Raw genomic sequence first — 7,170 nt, forward strand, 5'->3', positions numbered from 1 at the left:
CTGAGGAAACCCAGACACCCGTTATCACATCCATACAAAGGCCCAGCCCTGGAGAGCCCCAGGCCCCAGGAACAGAAGGCAACCTCAAGGAGAGAAGGCCACTACCCCACTAGTGAATGTGTCGCCAAAGCCAGTTGTAGAATGGAGTTGTCTGGACAGACACCCTCCTGCCCCAAATTGCTTAAGCACAGGCCAGCCCTGGAGGCAAAAGAATGAACCAAATGACTTCTCATGACCACTGTTCTGAGATTCTAGAGGATTCTCTGACACCTTACCCAGAGACCAGCCCCCTCAGTGTAATTGGAATCACTGTCCCCTCAAGAGAAGGGGGCTAAGTAAGTATGTGCTGCAGGGACATCTCAAAGTGTGGTGGGGTCTTCAGCTCCCACCAAGTGACCCCCTCTGCCATGACCCACCGTTGGAGAGGCAGCCATCTGAGTTTTTAAGGATTATTTATCTTCTTGGTTTACCCATTAAAATCCAACTCCCTGGGTCACATGTAAAGTTTTAACAATATCACCTTACTTATCAGGTGATATCTTGGCAAGAAAGTCCACTCAACTACCCACTCCTCAGGATGAGAAATGTATCTTGCTCATTCAGTGTGTCTGCAACACCTAGCACAGTGGCTGGCACACAACAGATGCTTAATATACACTTAAGTAGCAAATGAACAAATAAATACTTAGTGCCATTAGGCACTGGGAAGGCAGCCAAGTCGGTGGGGGCTGCGGAAGGAGCGTAAGAGAAAGGAAGACGGAGATTAATAGAGGAGTCAGCTGGGTGAGCCACTATTTCAGTTTTGCCAAGAGCTCAGAATAACCTGTCAAGAACTACCAGGAAAAGCAAAACCTGAGCGATGGCCCATTGGCCAGTGAAACCCCCAGGGGGGTAATCATCCAATAGAGTCTGGAGGATGGAACTCTGGGTGCCAGGGAGTCAGAACTGAGGTCACTGCACAACCAGTCCAAGGTCAGGGGCCAGAGGTCGCATTACGGTTCTACCTCACTCTGCCCACGAGTCCTATCTTAAAAGCCCTTCTCTGGCCTATTTCCTGGAGCGCTGTGTGGGACAGAGAACTCCTGACGTGCAGGGGGCAAGCCAGGAGCCCAGTGCTGTCACCCGCCCGGCAGGACCTCGTGTAAGGCCATCTGGTTTCCAGCCCCAGACACCCAGACACACACATGCCTTGGGTTTCCTCTGAGTCCCACACCGGAGAGCTATACTTTGAAATTAATAAACAGGTCAGACACTGAGTCAGTAGCCAGAAGTAGGACAGGAAGTGGAAAAACTCTCCCACTTCCCACCAGGTGTTTGGGGGCCGAGGGCCTCCCCTCCCCGCTTCCATGACGTCATGGTCGCCGAGAGGGGCAAACGGGGCACCTTTGAAGCTCTCCCGCAGAAGCCACATCCTCTGCAAAGAGGAGTTAAAAATACTGAGTGAGAGATAGCATCGCCCGGGGCCACGTGTCTGGGCCAGGCTGGCTGGGCCGTTAGACCGCCACCGGCCGCCACCGGCCGCCACCGACCGCAGGTGCGCCGGGAAGAGGAGCGCTGGGAGGGGCAGCCGCCACCCACCGCAGCGCTCCCGCCGCCTCTGCCCTCCCCTGCGCCGAGCCCTGAGGTCAGACCTTGACTTGACCACACCCGAGGAAGCATTTGCTTACACTGGGCAGGCCCTGCAAGCTTCCGTCCGGCCCGGCCGCCCCCCACACACAGCTGGGGCGGGCGGGCTCTCCGGGGAAGGGCCTCACTCCGGGCCGGGGCTCCGGGGCCGGGTGGTGGCCCTCGCAGACGCCTGCCCGGCGAAGACCCGGGGCTCAGGACGCGGGGAAGGAGCCCCGGAGCCCAGACGCCAGACGCGCGGGGCTCGGACGGCGCCCCCGGCGGCGGTGTCCCCCGCGGCCAGCTGGGGGCAGCAGCGCTCCACCGAAAAGGCCGCCTGCCCTTCGTCCCTATTCTGGGGGAAGGAAAGCCCCCAAAACTTAGGAAAATCTCCTTCGGAGGAAAATAAAAGGGCAGGTGACTGTCCTTCCGCGAACGGAGGCCCTGCCCTTTGCCGGTGGCCGCTCGGGGCTCCGGGGAGTGGGGGAGCCTCGCCCCTCCCGCCGGGGACGTGGGTCCGGGTGAGGCCGGCGGCCGGCAGGGGGCACCACCGGGCGGGTCAGCAGGCGCCAGAGGGCGGCGCTGCGGGGAGCCCGAGGAGCGCCCGCGCCCGGAGCGGGGACCTGGGCCCGGTCCGCGCTGCCCCGGCCTTGCGTCCGCCCACAGCCTCAGCTTCCCGTGAGATCAGTGCTCTCTCGCAGGGCAGTTTCGGAACCAGGGCTTCCTTTCACGTTGCACTCCTGCCACCTGCCAGACCGGTGCCAGGCTCCAGGGGTTATCTCTGTACAACTCTGACGTTCAAGAATAGGCAAAACTAATCACCGCTGTAGAAATGAGAATAGTGGATGCCCTTCGGGTAAAAGGATCGACTGGGAAAGGGCATGAGGGACTTTCAGGGTGGCAGCAATTACCTGTACCGCGATCTGAGTGATGGTGACTTGGGTGTATACACATGTCAAAATGTCTCAAAGTGTACACCAGAGACTTGTGCATTTTAGTGCATGTAAACTATATCTCAATGTAAGTACTGTCCCCATTAAACCCGGAAACTGTTTTCCGGGTGCCTGGGTGGCTCAGCGGTTGAGGGTCTGCCTCAGACTCAGGTCATGGTGTCAGGGTCCTGGGATCGAGTCCCACATCGGGCTTCCCATAGGGAGCCTGCTTCTCCCTCTGCCTATGTCTCTGCCTCTCTCTCTCTGTCTCTCATGAATAAATAAATAAAATATTTTTTTAAAAATACAGTGTCTGTCCTCAAGGAGCTAACAGTCCAGTGAGTCCAATGAGTATGTGGGCATGAAAGAGACGTGTCAGTTACTGTACTTGCATGACGGAGGTTTCTGTTATCAGATTTTGGGGAGTCAGGATAACCCGTGGTCATCTGTAAGCTTTGCCGCCCCTCACTAGCCTTCAACATCTGAGTCCCAGGTTTTCACCAATCATGTGAATAAACTATAAAGTAGCTGCCCACTTCTCACTGCTGTCGAAGGGATAAGGGTGTACAAGCTTAGTAAACGCCCACCCATGTCCATGGCAACAGCTGGGAAAAGGGACTGTGACCCCACATGCTGATTGTCAGGCTGGCCCAGCACACTGACCGAGGCCAGCCCCTGGCCAGCAGGCTCCCAGGCCCCACTCACATGTGCTGTTTCCCATAGCAGATGACCCCTCTCCCTTCACCATGGCACGGGAGCCTCTCACTACACCAGCAGGCACGTTTTCCTGCTCCCTCCATGGCTCCCAGCTTCCAAGAGAACTTGATGGAGAGCCTGCCAGACATAATGGCAAGGCTGTGACCCAGTTTCTGACAAAAGCCACCATTCCTGGCCCCAGGGCACTCTAGGGCTCCCTGATCCCCTACCCCCAAACACTTTTGATTCTGATGTCCCCTCTCACCCTGTGGAGCCTCTCTGCCCACAGAAAGGTCCCTGGAGGCCCCAGAGGACACAGGCCTGAAAGCATAAGGCAGACCTCTGCAGCACCCTCCAGTGGGCAGCTTCTCTGGGCGTCCATCTTCCCAAAGGCCAGAATACCCCAAGTGGCTCCAGGGGGCTTTTCGCACCTTTGGGAAGAGCCCCGTCTTCCTGTTCGCTCTGGAAATGGGAACATGTTTCCATTCCAGAGGCAGTAGGACCCATGCGGCAGGGACCCCCCGACCATGTTCAAAACCTTTCAAAAATCTCACTGAGGCAAAGACTGCCTGTCTACCCTTTCCCTGTACTACCCAATTACAATTCGGCCAAGGAGGAGAAATGAAAATATTAGAGGAAGAGCATATAAATGTAAGACAAGGCTGGCAAGACTTAAGAGAATGTAAGTACATGAAGGAATGACGTTTAGAGAGTGGTGAGCAACTGGTCTCCACTTCATGCTTCCAGCCTTGATCGGAGGAAACTGGGTTAACCTTACAAAGGACATCTTGCCAGTGGAGACCTCAAGACCCTATTTTTAGCAAACGCTAGGGTGTCACTTCTTGCTGACCCATTATTCCAGTGATTTAGCAGGCAACCTGGTTGGGCAGCATCCTTATCTACAATCTTCACCACACACTAGCCTGTTGGACACCAAAGCAAACATTATCTCCTGTGATCTTCGCAGAAAACCCAAGCAGGAGGCAGAGTATGAGCTCCCTCACAAATGAGGAAGCAGGTGAAGTGGCTTACTTGGGATCACAGCGCACTAGGCCCGCAGCAGCACTAGACTCCCTGGCCATCCACAAAGCACCGCCGACACCCAGTACCACCTGGTTCCAGATGCTTCGAGGAAAGAATGGAAAAGACCTAGGGGTCCCTGGACTTGCCCAAGACCAATGTCCTGCATTCTGCTCAATGTCCCTTCCCTCTTCTGTGACTTTGCATCTACTTGATTCCCTCTTTACAGTCAGACGAGAAGGCAAAGCAGAGGCCTGTGCTGTGAATCCCCTGAGGCAGTATTTTCTACACAAGCAAACTCCACTACTCACTCACATGGCAGCACAGTTAGTACAGTGAAAACTAGGCTGGCCAGGCCCTTGGCTCTCTCAGTGGTCAGATCTGAGCCAAAACGTCACCCTCTCAGAGATGGCTTTCCTGACCACTTCCGAGGACCTCCCTCCCCTGCTCCATTTACAACAACCTCAGACAGTTTATTTCCTCCACTCCTCCCATAGAACAACAGGATTCTGTTTTTATGCTAATCTGGCTCTCTTCCCAGCTAGGATTTAAGGCTCAGAGGGGGAGGCACCTGGTCTGTTCTGATTCTGTATCTCTCTGTAGTACCTTACACAGATATTTTTTAACTAAATAATGGAGTATTAGGAAGAAGGTGCTCTACCTCTGGATGTGTTTAAGTAATCGCCTAAAACTAGATTGAGGGAGAATGTTGCTAATTGTTGAAACTGAGTGTTGGGCATCTGGGAGTTTATTTTACTAGTCTGGTGTGTTCATGTGTGTGCACGTGTGTGTGTGTGTGAGAAAGAGAGAGAGAGAGAATCTCAATAATAAAAAGTTAAAAGTTGTTCATCCCTGGAATTTAAAAAAGAAGAGCAAGCCTGAACACTGAATTGAATGAGGACTCCTAGCAAAGTCTCTCTCCTCTGGGGAAAGAGGAAGGCCTGCCATTGGCCACCATAGTCCTGTAGCCCAAAGCCAGTAAAACTGGACATGCCGCTGAGGGAGAAAATCAGTAAGTGTGAAATGGTTCTCAGCATTTCTGATCACTGCCATAAGAGTACTGACATATTTGTAGAGCAATTACATTAACAAGATACTCTCACTTACATTTTGTTGGCATGTGTATTATTATCCCCATGCTTATTATTTATTTATCATATTCAAAGCCCAATCCAAATGCTTTGGAGTAAGACAGAAATAAGATTCAAAGCCTAACACTTGCAAACTGCATTTCCATTTCCTCTTCTGGAAAGGAGTATCACCTCCTCACTTCATGGAATTTATAGGGAAACAAAGAGCAGGAGGGCACTTAATGCCCTTCCAGACACGTGGTAGACACTCAGTATTAGCTCACTCACTCCTGAACAGGAAGAGTTAGGTCTTATTTTTATAACCCCATGCACTACAGAGTACAGTACCTAGGTGCCTAATTATGTGCTAATTTTTTTTTTTAAGATTTATTTATTTGAGAGAGAGCATGAGTAGTGGGGAGGGGCAAAGATAGAACACAAAGCAGACTCCCTCCTGAGCGGGGAAGCCCAACATGGGGCTGGATGGCAGGACCCCAGAATCATGACCCAAGCTGAAGCAGACACTTAAGACTAAGCCACTCAGGGACCTGTAGCACAAAAGGTCACTACAGACAATAAGCTGCGCAAGGGGTTCTTAAATCAACACTTTCCAATCCAGGAGAATGCTTTCTGCAACAGGCTGCCTGGGGCAGGGTGCTGGGGCTGGAAAATATTTTTCATCCCCTCCACACATTTTGCAATAAGCTTGGACCCTCTTATTCAGTGTAAGCAAATAAAATGTGTTTTATTTTGCTCTTCAGAAGGTTTCTCCTACTCTTTTCTCGTTTTCTCATCCAAGATTCCTTGTTCTGGGAAGTGCTGTCTTCCCTCATAGGAGAGTTCCTTTTTTGATATTTGGTAAACTTTTTAAAAATTAAGTGGAGTTACAAAGTCATATAGCACTCAAACTTTAGTTTAGGCACTCCAAGCTTCTGGTAACCAGCCAGTGCTAGCTTTCTGAGCCTCCACAACCAGGGAACAGGCCTCTGTGACCTTGCTGAGTATTTTCCAACCATCATAACAAAAGTATTTTGAAGCCCCAAGATGAAAGGGTATGATCAAAGAGGCCAAAGGTATAGGCTGCTAAGAAAACACAGGAGATGGTTTCCACGTGATAGGGGACAGGAAATGTGTGGGCAGGAGGTGCTCAGGGCTGGGCTTCCCACCACTGCAGGGAATGGCAGAGAACAAGCTACTACAGTGGTTGTGGCAAATAGCTTCCAGCCCCACAAAGAACACAGAAAATAAAAATAAATCCACCTCATAAAAGGTATGAGCTACAGGCAGCAGGAAATGCTGTTATTCTGCATACTGTAATACTCAAAATCCACTCGTTCAATATGTTGTATTGAGCACCCATGTGTAAGGTCCAGGGAGAGGCATTATCACAACACAGCTGGTGGGTATTGAGAAAGGTCCAGAAATAAGAAGAGGCATCTAATGAACACATTACCTATTCTGGTTCAGTGCCTCTCATATATCATGTCTTTTAGCTAGGGAAAAACAAAAACAAAAACACCAAAGAATCAGAAACCCAGTTAGGGGAGTGGAGTAGGGGGTAATAACATTCTTCTAAACTTGAAGAAATAGTTCCACAGCTAATCCTTTTGTACGTTCAGAGTTGAGAACCATTGAGCAAGTCAACAATGGCCTTAAAACAAATTAGTCATTTGTAATGAGCATTTAACTAAATTTAAACTCAAAACTCCAAAAGCATTCTCTAGCCTTTCGGCCCTATTACAAATGGTGAAAAGACACATCAAAGATGAATGTATCTTGTTGATGTTCACTGGCTTGGGTAAATTATCTGAGACAATAGATAACCTGAATAATGGGAACTTGCTATC

The sequence above is a fragment of the Canis lupus genome, chromosome 8 (assembly GCF_003254725.2).
Source record: "Canis lupus dingo isolate Sandy chromosome 8, ASM325472v2, whole genome shotgun sequence".
Lineage (NCBI taxonomy): Eukaryota > Metazoa > Chordata > Mammalia > Carnivora > Canidae > Canis > Canis lupus.